This window comes from Spodoptera frugiperda, chromosome 20 (assembly GCF_023101765.2).
Source record: "Spodoptera frugiperda isolate SF20-4 chromosome 20, AGI-APGP_CSIRO_Sfru_2.0, whole genome shotgun sequence".
Taxonomy (NCBI): Eukaryota; Metazoa; Arthropoda; class Insecta; order Lepidoptera; family Noctuidae; genus Spodoptera; species Spodoptera frugiperda.
The window spans coordinates 9,533,919-9,548,848 of record NC_064231.1 but is presented as its reverse complement, the minus strand read 5'-3'; the positions used below and the strand labels follow the sequence as shown (position 1 = coordinate 9,548,848).

The 14,930-nt window shown below is 36.6% G+C and overlaps 1 protein-coding gene across 8 annotated transcripts in view; it reads left to right on the top strand.

The window, feature by feature from the left end:
• Positions 1-14,930, top strand: part of LOC118282293 (polypyrimidine tract-binding protein 1) — a 382,932-nt gene that overhangs the window by 240,817 nt on the left and 127,185 nt on the right. The window contains exon 2 of one of the 8 annotated variants that reach the window (XM_035603309.2): positions 10,021-10,074. The exons of the other annotated variants lie outside the window; for them this stretch is intronic. The gene's annotated coding sequence lies outside the window, so the exon portion shown is untranslated. The remainder of the gene's footprint in view (positions 1-10,020; positions 10,075-14,930) is intronic. 8 annotated transcript variants of the gene reach the window in all.

Sequence of the window (14,930 nt, the reverse complement as noted above, 5' to 3'; positions counted from 1 at the left end):
TAAAACGATCTTTGAGTCAAAAACAAGCTATTATTGCGATATGTTGTAATTTTAAAAGTAGGGAGGGTAAAGAGGTATTTTAGCATGAACCCGTCACATTTGAATTACGGGATGTGGGTCGTCGAATCGATACTAATATTCATTGGAATAAAATCGTTTAAATTTTCATCACGTGCGTCAATATTCAGAGTTCGCGACTATAAACGTAACGGCTCGCAAATGTTTCTAAAGAATCAGGAACCATTACCATGCTAAATTTCTTCAAGGAAGTCTGGGCTAGATAACGGGATACGCCGTGCGTAAATGCCTAAGTCCACTTGCCTGAATTTTGTTGAAGCAGCACAGAATAACGGCGTTTGTAATTTATTTCATAATATTAACCATATATAGTTATTGAACACATCCTAATAATTGAAGATTCAACGTTTCAACAGATAAATGTGTAGAACTTGAATTTGTACGTGTCATTTGGTATTACTCTTACAAATTGTGTGGGAGGTAATCCTACATCTCGTAGACAGTATAAGTTAAATTTGACATTCGACAAGAAACTAATAATTCAGCCGTGGCCGCATAAAATACTCATTCATAATAATCGTCTATACGAAACATTTAAATAAAGTTCTTGTATCCGTGTTAACGTGCCGTGATTGTGTTTATGAGGTCGTTACCTTTAAATAGAAACCAACGTAACGTTAGAGAAAGCAAAGAGAACAGACTATCTGCTTGAAATACACATATTTATGCCTCGAAGTAAAATTATCCTCAGTAATAATGGACAGAACGCAAGCTAGATATTTAATCTCCGAGCCAGAATCTGCAATGACTCTTGAGTTTTTGAAGTTATTGCAGCTCGTAGAAAAGTTCAATAAATTATATTTTAGCGTCCAATGATCAGAGGATTTCTCTGAATTCGTTCGGTGAACAAACAAAGAGATATATCACTCATAAGTAAGACATATAGTTGTATTCATTAACGAAGCATAAAAATAATGCAGTAAATAATATAAATAATGCCAGAAGTACGTGCGGCAACATCGCGTGGTGCACCATTGTATCAGTTTCTCCGCAATTTCGTTTGAAAGTCGCTCCGGTGCGACCGCGCGAAACGGTATTCGCTACACAACTATGCACCTAATTGCATTCATACATCTAATGAGTGTATTAATTCCAATTCAACAATCAATTAGTGATGCAAAGAACGGATTCTGTCACGTGATGCGGTCTGATTTAACGTTGTGTGACCGCCGGTAATCTGAGTTTCACAATAATCAGTCTACTACCTTCTATGAATTTCTCCCGATTTTACAATAACAAATTAGTAGTTCGCATGTCCCGAGCGACGCTCCAAGGAGGCAGCGGTAATGCCTTTGAAATTAATTAATGAATTTCAGGTGTTTCGTGAGCAAAAATGCAATAATGTCGTGCAGCGAAATATCTCCTGCGATCCGCGACGTGCTTTTCTTTTAAAGTCGTTTTAAACCTTCGTGTTAAGTAGCCGACGGAATTATCATTGTTATAATGAAATTTCCACATTTGACTCATTCGTTGTGTTTATATCATGCATAAAGTTGGAATAGGCGTAATAATACAGACTACGGTGGCCGTGTCATGATAAAAACACAGCTTTTACGTAAAAATAAAATAATAATAAAAATATTTGTTTCGGTAATGTCGGGTTTTCATGGCGGATTTTACAGTGTTACGGACATTTCCACGATAATGAGGTAGGTTTCAGGAAAGCAGCAATAAAAAAGTTTACATCGTTGGAAAGCTTTTTCTGATTTTCTTTAAGCTCCACCAATATCTGGAGCTTTCTTTGAAAGATTATTTAAAACTGCAGAAGTGGTTTTAAAATCTGAACGTATTTAGTTGGAATTTAATGAGTATAAAGCAAGGCAGACGCATTAAACAATGGGCCCGAAGTATTTACAGCTAGGGCGGCTGTGGGCGTATTTGTTATTCTTTCCCGGCGCGTGCGTGCCGCCGCGTTCGTTAAGCCTCCTCATAAACAGTTTTTAAAAACGATGAAACTAGTTTTACACTTTCAAGCCACTTTTGTGTTCACAGTGAATTTTCCACGCCGCTCGGTACCAATTAAACCTACGAGGAAATTACTTTGGTCACTTGCAATATTTTACACAGTCCAATTAGTCAAATTAACTCAGTTTACCGAAAGATTCGGAATTTTTACGCTAATAAACATGTTTTGTTTTAATTAAAATGTGTTGATTTATATTTTCTGATGATTATCAACGACGGACAGTGAGGAAAAGTAATATTTTACAGAAGTATCACACACGAACTTCATAATACACAATATCTTTTCCGAGAAACAAAAAAAGTTTCATTTACAATCATCTTAATCAGTACGAAGCATGTTTTTAAAGTAAATATTTTTTCTACGGGGCCCGGTCTGGTCATTTTATGGGCTCACATAAAAACGTCCGTACGCGAGGGGCCCTATTGCGTCACCATGAGTGTTGAGAAAATTTGTATAATAATTACACGTAGTTTAGATCAAAAGCGGACAGCGATTACAAATGACTAACACAGAGTAAATTAATCAAAGTTTTTTTCTATAATCGACTAACAAAAAACTGCGATCCATTAGTTATAATGTTAGGAACCAAGTTTAAGCGATTATCGACTTGAACATGAAACTTAAATAGGTCCCTTGGTACCAATTTTGTTTCTAGCGTTCGCCTGAATTTGCACAGGTTGGCAAGACTCCAAAAAATGTTCAGACTCGGCCTATCGCAGTCCATCCTCGAACAGACCGCTCCCAAAAAGGGAGGTACTCAATATTTTACGTTGTAATACTCAGACTTTATCCTACGAACTAGATACCTATTACATCATGAGTTATATGTAAAAAGAAAGATCCTGATAACTCTTCTTATGCGATGCTTCTCAAATTGAAGACTATTCATTCAGCGCACTACACGCGCTTAACAATAGCACCTCTGGGTTAACCAAAGGCTTAACTAACCATCATAACAAAACAATGAAGTCCGATATGCCCACGGAGATGTAAAGAAACTTCCACACTAATACAACGTTGTCATTGGAACATTAATACTTTTATTAATAATCACTTAAGCCTTCAAATTGATTTCTTTAAACGTAATTACAGGATGTACTTGTAGTTACATCGCTACCGCCCACAGATTAGACCAATCCATAAATAATATAAGGTCATCGTGCCGACTTACAAACCGGAACGGCCGTAGATTCAAGTGTCTACGCTAAAAAACTAGTCTCCGAACTATTTGTAGACAACCTTCCGTCATTATTAACCATACATTGTACTACGGTAGACAGACATACTAGACCACAAGTTATTAGTGAAGAATTTTCCAGAACATTTTAGATATGTTGTAATCAAATTATCATTTAAGTTAATAGTTCTAAAATTCCATGCGAGAGTCTAAAAAGGAATTAGGAAATTGTTTTAAGGGTTAATTATTATCATATGGGATCTAAAATTGTACCTAATATTGAACAGAAAAACATACCAATTTTTTATATATTTTCTGTGGAAATTGTAGGTATGTAAATAGAATAAAAAAGAAACATGTATTAGTACTGATATAATCATTTATTAGTAGGCAAACACAGCCCGCGTAGTGGCGTGGATTACACCAATTAAATAATAAATCATGATTTAATACGATTTCACTTTGAATGCTAATTGTTCTGATATTCTTCGAAATCATTAGATATTCCTGTGAGGCACATTGTAACTGGCTTCTATAATCCGTGTAATGAAGAGACAATTAAAGTTTAACGGATAATCAACACTATTCTAAAACAATAAAGTCGATATTTTAAGAACAAAATTAAATAGACTCGCTTGTTACTGCAAAGCTTTGTCTTTTTTTATTCGTAGCGTACAATACAGATGTTATCTAAATACTACACAGAGTTAAGTAATACTAAAACAAAAAAGGAACACCAAACAACTCTGCTAACCAATTCGAAAAGCTAGCGTGAAAAAACAGTCGCACGAAACGAAGGATTCATTCGAAACGGAAACCACAATGTTGACACCAACGTTAAACACAAAAACATCGCTATAATAGCTTTATTAAAAAGTGCACACCACACTACATTAAACGTAAACCTACAGGCCCAAACCGAGGCGACATTTTTAAAAATATTTCACCACAAAACTGAAACACTGTACTAGACGTCAGAGTAACGAATTTTTCTCCCTAATTACTTGGTGTCAGGGCGATTGTGCAGGAAATGCCCCGGCGCCGGACAAAGGAGTCCGGGACGTTCATTAATAGGATCTTTCTAACTGCAATTTCGCTGAATAAAACCCTCGTCCTCCGAGGAAATATTAATATCGGGCAATATTCAACCCGCCGCGTTAATAGTTATAATTTGTTTGTTTTTGCTCGAGAACTGATGCTGATACAATCGCGTTGTTTTGTTTTGTTCTTTATGATAGTGTAAATACAGTCGGAAACAAAGCTTTGAAGCTTACATACACGTTGTTTGTGAAGCAATATGTCAAAATCGTACGCGGCATTACGTTCCGTCGCCGGAGTTACGTAAATGCCTACTGTAAAGTTTGCGAGGCCCCATGCTGTGGCGGAATTCTTTTAGTTTCGTTGCCACATCTCCTGGATTTGTATATCAAACCTTCTGGGAGAAACTCGGCTTGTTCAACATGAAATTTTACATGTGAGAGATATCAAATAGAATATATTGGGCGACATTTACTTACAAAAAAACAATTAGGTAATTATCAATGAGTTCTTCTTACGACTTTCCACATTTTCAAATTCTTACAATTTTAAAGTCACAGAAACAAGTTAACTTAAAAAATAATCCTCACTAGGCACCTTAGGAAAGACAATAACTTCTTACTTTTCCGAGACAAAAAGCGTTTTTCATTCAACAATTGTTTCTGGTGCTGAAACAAAAGACTGAAGCCTGAACAGTCAAGAACCGTCATGAACTACATAAGAAAAGAAAAACTGAAAAAATCCTCTTCACGATGCAGGTAATGAAAAGTAATGGGAAGCCAACATAATGAAAGCTACGTAAGCTAATTAATTCTTTCTCTTTAACTTGCTGAAAAATCCCATTTCGTAGAGTATTGAATAGGAATCACTAAAAAATTTAAAAAGGACAGCGCGTAATTAGTTCTTCTTGATCAAAAAATGGGAAGAGACAAAATAAACCGACTTTTAACAATACTCTTAAAATTTACTTAACTATTGAATAGGAATCACTAGAAATTTGAAAAAGAACACTGTAATTGTTAAGTGATTAAAAATGGAAGACAAAAAGAATGAGTTAATAAGGGGTTCTAAGATTGTCAAAGAAAAGATTACGTTTCATTGTGGGTGTGGAATCGGATTGTTTAAAGAAGGTTAGTTAATACTTAAATAATATACAATATTTAGAACTCATTATTATGTTTTTGGGCTTACTCACGTAACTATTTGAAGAGGATCTCTACTAGTTTCAAGACATGCTAGAGGCTCATATTCATGAGCAGCATTCCATTCGCGGTGCTACTACTACGACTGTCGCCGCGTTGTGGTCAAATAGTTACATTATAATTAATTTAGTATGTCTTACGAAAGTTATAATATAAACATAAGGATTAATTTGCGTAATTGTGATCCTTATGTTTTTAATTTAAACCTCCCAAGCCTTCAATGTATGTTCCTGTCCAAGCCACATAATTACTATGAAGTATCATAATTAATTGCAAGTTTTATTCACAACTAAAACACAGCTCTCCAACAAACTTCTCCACACTGTTCGCTTAAAATGATGAATATGCTGCTTTTATACCTTAGAATGTTTCAACATTTTCTCTAAAAGTATCTCGGACTCACAACTATTCACTTCGGTTTTAAAAACTTCATATTTGCTCTTGTATTCTGTTCGACCGTTGAAGTAACTATGAGTCCTCCATTAGGATACGATGGAGTGGAATTCCTAAGGGCAAAACAATATGAACTCTATTTCTTAAACATATTATAAAGGATTGAAAGTTTTCGTCTGGAGGGAACGAAGTTTTTTAACACTCAATGCTGCTAAAACAATAGTTTGGAGTCTCTCCATTTATGACTTTCAATGTTTGTAGTTTGAATAGTTTTTAATATGGTTTTTACAAATTGATTAAAATAATAGAACCGAGTTTAAAGTTATTTGATTAACCTTTTCTCCAGTTCAATCTTATTTGATATGTCCTTCACAAATATAGAATAATTGAAAGAAAAATCGTAACGTATCATCTCTCAAAGAGTCCCTTGTAGAATTTTGTGGAAAAACCTGTGTAAACATTCAAATGTTCGACCATTAACGACAATATTGGTTTACGGGGGAGCAATAACGATCTAGATATGGCAACTATCGGTCGCTATTGAATCGCAAGGAGTATTGCGCCACGAATTTGCGTATGGATGCGAGCAATATTTCCAATATTTTCGCTTTTATTTGCGGCCAGTGTAATTATTCGATGTGTTCCTCTTTGAACGAAATACTATTTGAACTAGAACTAGATTTTTTAAAGCTAACGGTATATTGTGTACAACTACGTTAGTTTACTGTTTATTTGGTTCTTGAAAGCAATAATCACGTATAAACGATAAAAAAGATTGAAGTTTTTTTTCTTAAGGGGAAAATCATCCAATGACTTCTCCCGCCTTGGGCGAGGCGATAGGGAGTTTCAGACTTTTACTGACTAAAAACCATCCCGTTCCTATTCCTGCTTTTCGAACCGGAGCCCCGGTAAACCCGCTAGGTAGTCCGCAGCATCCGGATCAGCCATCAGCCCTACTAGGCCCCATCTGTGGACATATCGAAGTCTACATGTGACAGACGTATCCTCTAAGTGATGTATGAATACTAGATTCTTCGTTTCATTGACAAATGAATAAGTAACTTTGAGAAAAAACGTTCGAAGGTCATGAAAGTATTATTATATATTTTTTTAATAAAACTAAGCACACACTGTTACCGAAAAAATATTCGCTATAACATTTACGAGTAGGTACTTTATTAAAATATTTTCATTTGAGACAAAGTTTGTTCTGTTGACAAAAATGTTCATAATCCCCCGCGATAGAAGGTGAAACGTGTGTTCAAATAGTACAGTCTGTTCAAAGAGAATAATATTTTGTATTTTATTCTCTTAGTACTAAATACATAGTAGCTTGGTATATAATAATCGCTTTATGTAGACTTAGAATAAGGTGCTATAGTTATATTAAAGAGAGTGACATATATTTTCCGCGTCTTGTTTATATTCTATATAAGGACTCTATTATTCGAGATCGCGAGAAAGGAAAACGTCCAATTCAGTTTCATGAAGACGGAAAATTGTTTCCCCATTAAATCAGTATTCACAGGTCAGTATAATAAACTGTTTAAAAGCTGTCACACCGCTTATTTTCCGTTCAGTATCACATCCAAATGTTATTTTAAATGTAAACATTTCACGAAATTGCGGTCAAACACTTATTCGTAACGTCTACGTGCACTGAATACTACCGCGCGTAACGTAGAAGGCATGGCGCGAAATACTTCGAAATTTTACCAAACAATTTCATATAAATCCTCCAAAACATAAAATATTGGTTTTGAACAATATTTTTACTTTCATTTTCTCGTGTGAAGCGATAGTTTTGTTGTTTAACCTTCTCGTGAGCGGCCATAACTCTTGGAACAATGGCGCGCGGCCTGTCCAGAAATAGCCGCGGAAAACAAACACGGCTGCGGACACCGCACTCCTTGCGTACAACACTAACTAACACTATAATCTTTACTACATTTATACACAAAAGATGCAGGCCCGATGTAGGTAATCCTCCACTCGTGAATCATCAATCATCGATCCTCGTATCACCGTTCAAAGAAAACGTAACGTGACATTGTACCGACACCGATAATTACACACTCTGTACAAATTAACGACCCCATTAACAAAGGTTAACAAAACCTCTTGTTAAGAAATAGGACGTTACTCCACTCACATGCTCTTTTTATTTCCCTCGTTCTAATTTACTGCCGGTTTCTGCTTCAGCTACGTTAAAAATAAAATTCGCACATAGTTACGAAAAAAGTAGGAACTTTGTACTTCGATTGTTCCTAAAAACAATTTAATAACCGCGCGAGCCACACAAACTGCAGCGCTCCGCATGTAACAGAATCAGCTTCAACTTCATAGCCGACTGCGCCTCGAATCAATAGGCCGTACTGTAAATGCATGAAAGGTGTACTAATAAAAAATATTCGAAATACGAATCGCAGCATAAAAATTCTTGGCTTTCATCGTAGCCCAATGGTGAAACGGGGCATGTCCTAATGTAAGCAAATTGCCGTCACAGCCTTTCAGCGTCCGGCCGCGGCTATCATTCCCAAGATAAGCGCTTAAAAGCCTCATGGAAAACGCTTTCAGCAGGCGGACTATTACCGGGTGTTTCCGTACTTTTTGCTTTGCATCCAACTGGCCCGGCGCGGCGCAGTATCTTATATCGAACGCGCTACGTATCACCGTTTTGAGTGCACGATACAGATCTGCGTCTGCTGCTCCCGGTCGGTTTTAATTCCACTTCAACTTAGAATTCACAATTTATATCGCGATGTTGCCATAAAATGTGACAAATTTTTAAAGTAAAGTAGAATTTCCCCAACAGCGATACAACATGTACCGAACATAAAATAAATGTTGACTCGAGAAAGTCGCTATATATAAAAGACCGGTAAATTTTAAAGAAATAAGATGATGTCAGAACAACCTAATAATCTTAATGCATTAGATTACAAAGGGCTTACTCGGAGAAGGCGAGTAACGGGCGGGGAGGAGTCCCTTTATTTTTCTTCATAATATTAGATTTTATGATTATTTTAAAAGGGGCAAAGGCTCTTTGCTACTATACATCAAAAGACGATGCCATTGATCAGACATCTTTATCGAATTACGTGATTGCGTACACAAAACGTCGGTTGGGTGCTTTGGAGTTCCTTTGTGTTCGGTTCTTGTTGGTAACCTAGGCGGGTGTGTGCGGAGGTGCGGCGGGTGCGCGGGCGGCGCGGCATGTACTTGCAGCGTAATGCCGCTGCACTTGCCCTGGTCAGGAAGCGCGGCGGAATGCAGTCAGTCGCGTTTGTACCACCGCGTGCGGAGGGGTGCGGGGCTGCGCGAGGGCAATGCACGCGGCGCCGGCGCACCTCGCTGCCTCCCATTCAGTACATCTCACTGATGCTGCATTTATTTACTATTCTTAACGTCCAGCTTTTTCAAGCGCGAAGTTAGCTGCGATCCTAAGAAAAGGGCACCTAGAACTAACAAAGCGACTCACTCTAAAGCGCCGCTGTAGTTGGTGAAAGTTGTGAATTGCACCCGCCATTTCGTTGAAGGAGCTCGCGTGAATTTGAGACTTGCTTGCATAGTTGTTAACATTGCTGTAAAACTTGGTTGAAAGTAGTGGATTTACCGATAGTCTTGTTAATCACAGGTCGTAAAAGTTTTGCCATTTTGTTCGCTGATATTTGGGTAGCAATGTTGCGGTAACATGTTAAAGATGGTATTTGCAAACAAGAGATGAGTGTATGTGAGTGACACGCACACACTGCCTGCTGATGCACATCATGCAATGATACGGCCCTGTCATCGCTTTGAGTCGGCGAGTGCCGCAATTTCACTGTATGCCGTGCGTTCGGAACGCGGCACGGGTTGGAATGCACTCGTTATATGCACACCACTCGAAAGGATTACCCACTAGTTGGCGGCGATTAACTGGCGCGCTCGTGGTTCGCCAGTGGCCCCGCTATTGGTTTGTTTCCGAACGTAGCTAACGTTTGAATTCGGAATGTTGTTACGGTTTTCGAATAACTTTAATTAAATTCGCTTTTCTAAACTCTTTTTGCATTTAAATTGTAAAGTTATCTATGGTGACAGTTTAAAAAATAACAAAAAATCTGTTAACACCACTGGGGTTTTAGTTAATTCGTCAGTATTGATAAACAAATATCTTTTCTTTCCAGGTACGTGGGTGTTGTTAGAGAAAATTCACGTAGATTTCATTCATTTACAACTGCGTAAGTAGCAGATTTGTTTTATTTTGCTTATTGTGTTTTTTGTTTTTCGTCCAATGACTATGACGTCACGGGTATTTGATGTAGGTCTCTAGGTGTTTGGAAAATAGGTCTTGATGGAAGACGTTTATTACTATGTAGGAACTATTGCAGGCAAGTCTGCTAACTTGTAGGGACGTCAAAAAACTTAAACTATATTTCAATGTCTTTGGAATAACAGTATCTTAGTCGGAGTAAAGTAGTTCATTAATATTGTAGTTCTACATCTAGACTTAGTGTCATTGCATTTGAATGGGAGTATCTTGAATCGTGATTATACGGGAGCTGGCTTGTGTATGTACTGAAAGGCTTTTACCGAGTCCTTTAGTGTTAATGTTACGTAGAAAGCGACTCGATACTCGTATTACCGATTTGTATAACTTCTCCTTTACCCTTTGCTGTTCGTCTTAAACTTATTCAATCGAGTTAACGTCATTTGCTCTATCAAAAGAGCTAAAGGTACGTGAATTTATGCGAAATGCATACGTGATATGTCGTTCTTTGAATGATACGCATATTACATGTGCAATTTTATGACCATTTCTACTTCATTGAATTTTATATAGCCCGTAGAATTGAGTGACAATTTTCTATACATTAAAAGTTTTTAAGAAGTTACGGGGTGCCTACTTATTTCAATAACAGTAAAATAATACTTCTTGTAAGGTAACACCAGCAGTTTCAAGATTAAAAGCTTCTTCAAGTATCTAACCGAAAATTACGTACTCAAACCTTACATTACACACATTCTTACCATACACAGTAGACACAACTTGCAAAACATCGCACCAAATTCCAAATTGAAATATTGCCGACGCAGGCGAAACTCGAAATTTACATTTTGCCGGGCAGTTTATTTCGGTAGTAAAATATCGAGTAGTGTGTCGCGGTCCCCAGGTGTTGGTTCAAACGACGCAAGTTTCACTAATGTGCGGCTTAAATGATGACAGTGTAGCGGGACTTAGCCCACCTGCGAGGGGACCCACTTTTTGGTACTGAAAAATGGGGCTCCTGATTATTTATGAAAGCCTGGTGAAAGAGTAATGGGATGTTACTTGTTGTCGCTCGCATTTGTTTAACGTTGATGTTGGTTAGGGTCCAGGGTAAAACCGCGTTTATTACCATGTATAGGAACACTTAAGCTAGGTATCTACTAAAGTTTTGGGTCAAAATAAATGAATAAATAAATATAGAGAAAATATAAAAATGACATTTGATAAAAACGATTAGGTAGGTACACGTATCATCGCCGAACACTAGAATTGGAAAATTTCAAGCCTGTTTTCCCGTATAATCAAATTCGATTCCCCGTAGGTTTCTTACAAATCACCGGTTGCTTATAAATCGTTCGTCTCGTCAGAGATTTATTCGTCTCACTCTCTCTCGTCCGAGTCGGGCCCCTAAAATGTTCGTCGGTTGTAAACCGCACTTGGCGTAAATTACACACGTAGGTATTTGGCAACAGTGTTTAAATAGGGGGCGCTTAAATTTGTACCCTTAAGTAGGGGGTAATAGAGGAAGTTTGCGCGTCTTACGTAATCGAACCCCGGAGTTGGGACTGAACAAACTAAGTTTTTATCTGTTAACTTTAGAGTATGTTACGAGTGAGTGAGGATGGATTTATTGACAACAAAACTGGCTCCGCCGAGAGTTTTGGGGTGTACGATGATTTATTTATGGAGCCTTTGAATTCTTGTTACGAGATTTTTATTTGACACTGATAAGCTGGGTAGCATGTTTTATTGACAGTTCAACGTATTTTGAGCCATTGTATTACAGTATAACAGTATAAACCAACTGCGCGGGGAATTTTATCTTTAAATTATATTTGAAAATTGTATGAAAGCATTTTCCAGTTCAGTTTTCCAAGTAAAATGGTCTCAGTATTCACTAAAAAGCTTGAGCATCTCTTTACGTCATAATGAACGCAAATGGTGCTCCAGTGTGCACGTCTCACGATCTTCAATTACAATTCACATTGTTAGTGCGGGCCCGCAAGGGAACTAAACTTAGTGATCTAATTGCTCGATGTCTAATCGATTGTGACTCGCGTTGACTTCAGATCGTACCTGTCGTTACACATAATAGTGTAGTTAAGGTGCTGATCATTAGTTCTCTCGATAGATGTTAATGTAATCGATGTAAGACGGCTGTTAGTAAAGTAATCGATCATATTTTAACGCTGCCGTATTGAAAGCTGGAATTATAGTTCTTCGGAAATAGAAATAGTATACCAATTAAAAATAGCATCAAACGAGATCATTGCTAAAGCTTTAAAGTATCCAAAACATAAACACAATTCCATTAGCACCCGCCACGTTTATCGAACATAACATCCACTTCAAAAGAAACATCGGCAAAATAAAAACACACAATCAAAAAACAATACACTACCCTTATCACCGTGCAAATAAAATAAATTTCACACTAGGCAACTCCATAAAGCGGCGGGCGGTGCCCCCATCACTAAATATGTGCACAAACAAACGAATACCAATTCATACACCGAGTATTGAGCGAGTAATGAAAGTGGTGCGGACTGAACCCGCCATTAATTGTCACAGGTGTCGATTACCGACAATACGTTTTTTTTTTATCGATAGTTTTTACGGTTGTCCGTGCACATGACTATTCCTATTTGTTCAATATAAAAATGGAACACAAAATAAAATAGAATGGAATATTTGAAAATTTGGCTAAAATGTTTAAAGTATTTAATTTTCAATTACAAGAAACAAGAGATTGCGAAGTCGTTATTTCCATGTTTTAATTTTTTTTTGTTTTGTTTTAACTTTCGCTCTTTAGACAACAAACTATTTAAGTTATACTAAGTACACAATGTTTCAATCTAAAAACGCTTAGGTAATTGTTAGGAATGAACCTTTCCTGAAACGAAAATTCACTGAAAACACATTATAATTATTATAATCTATTTATTTGTATTTTCTTACCTACGTTGCTAACCCTTACTTTAATTTCGGAGAGTATACAATACAGTCAGTAAAAATATGTCCATTAAGAATCCCCACAATGGCAGAATTTTCCTGCCAGCTTTTAAGGTCAGCTATGCGCATCTAAACAGGACTAATAAACGTATATTTAAATTTGTTCCTACATTAACAGCGGCTATTAAAACTTTTTTGTAAAATTGCTGTTTTTTTTCCATAGAACTTGAAATGTTTACCTTTTTACATTAAAAAAGATGGCGAGAAAAAGTAAACGTCGCGTTTGTATTTCGTACATTAAAACATGTTTGATGGCACACTGCCTGGCATTAAACTTGCTATGCAGTAACGAATCATGCTTGAAATTAACTTAGTTATTGCACACTGGAAAACGGTTTTTATGTTTATGACAGTAAAGTTTAATGTTCCAATAATAACTATGTAAAAGGCAGTTGTAAAATAACAAGAAACTTCAAAGAAAAACAAGCCTTCCTGCATTGCTTTTCAATTTAAATCAAATATTCCTTTAAAGTAAAGTATGAATAGAATTATCTTAAGATCAATCGCATGTTTTGAATACCAAGCTTCCAAGATTAACCCTCTCCGCGTCGGGCAGATATTTGACAAATAAATTAACCTTATTATATTTAGGTGAGGTCATTTAATAATCATGTCCTAACGTTATCGACACGCAGACATGATAAACTTCGATGATAAAGGGTGACCGAATACATAAAAACTATTGATTTTATTCCCTGTCACATTTTGTTCGGTACGCCTGTTATCAATTGATTAATGTTTCAGCTGGGTAGATACGGCCTCTGTTCGACGTGTTGGTATGCTAAATGATCGTTGTCGTTTTATTTTTCTGTCCTATAAAGTTTACTATACATACGTAATTATAGTTGTGTAAGTGACGGGGAAATCTCACTGTCAAGTAGCCTCATTTATATCGATTATGATTGTTAATGATCAAGCAACAGTAGTAGTGAGTTTATGGCTAATGCAAGGTTTTCTATCAGTTGGACTTAACACCCTCTAAATGTTCCTTTATCCATAAACACCACCTAGATTCAATAACTAACAACATATGCTAGCTTACTAACTAATACAAAATTATGTATGCTCTACAAAACCGATATAAGCACGTGACACAAATAAATTTTCATTTGCGCCGTAATGTTGTGAACACTAAGAATTAAGCACTAAGTACTAAGAACATATATCGGTACATAAGTTACAAGTTACCTGAGTTCCAGCTTTGTTTAAACAAGAACAAACTTAAATCCCTTACGACATACCGCAAAATAAGAGCAGCATATGGGCCGTACTGTCACACTACTTAATTCTTTGAAACAACATGCACGTAATTCATGTTTTTGGGAACAATGTTTGATATATTTTGTTACAGTTAAGAATAGGCTTGTGATTTCCAGAATGAGTTAGAAAATGGACTGATTTTTAGTTTATCTTCACCGATTGTTTCAAGGTAAAATCTTTATGCTAAATAAAACGTAGCTCAATTTGACTCTGTGTTATTTAACCCAATAAGATAGTTTCCTGATTTCTGGATACATGTGCTTAACCGGACAACCGGACTAATGGTGATACTCCAAATAAATTATCATTCAAATATCCCTACAAATTCGCTTATGTAGGACGCGTGTTAACCACAAGATTAAACCTATTAAACCATGGCATAAACAAGGGAAAATCAAGTTTTATTACGTAATACCGTTTACCGTAAACACCTTCGATGCAGCCGCTTTAAATAACAAATGTTCATTATTATAATCAGCCTCATAAACAAACCTTAACCGAAGATAAGTAAGCAAGTTTAAGATACTTAACCCCGATACTAATCGTAAGTTCTTT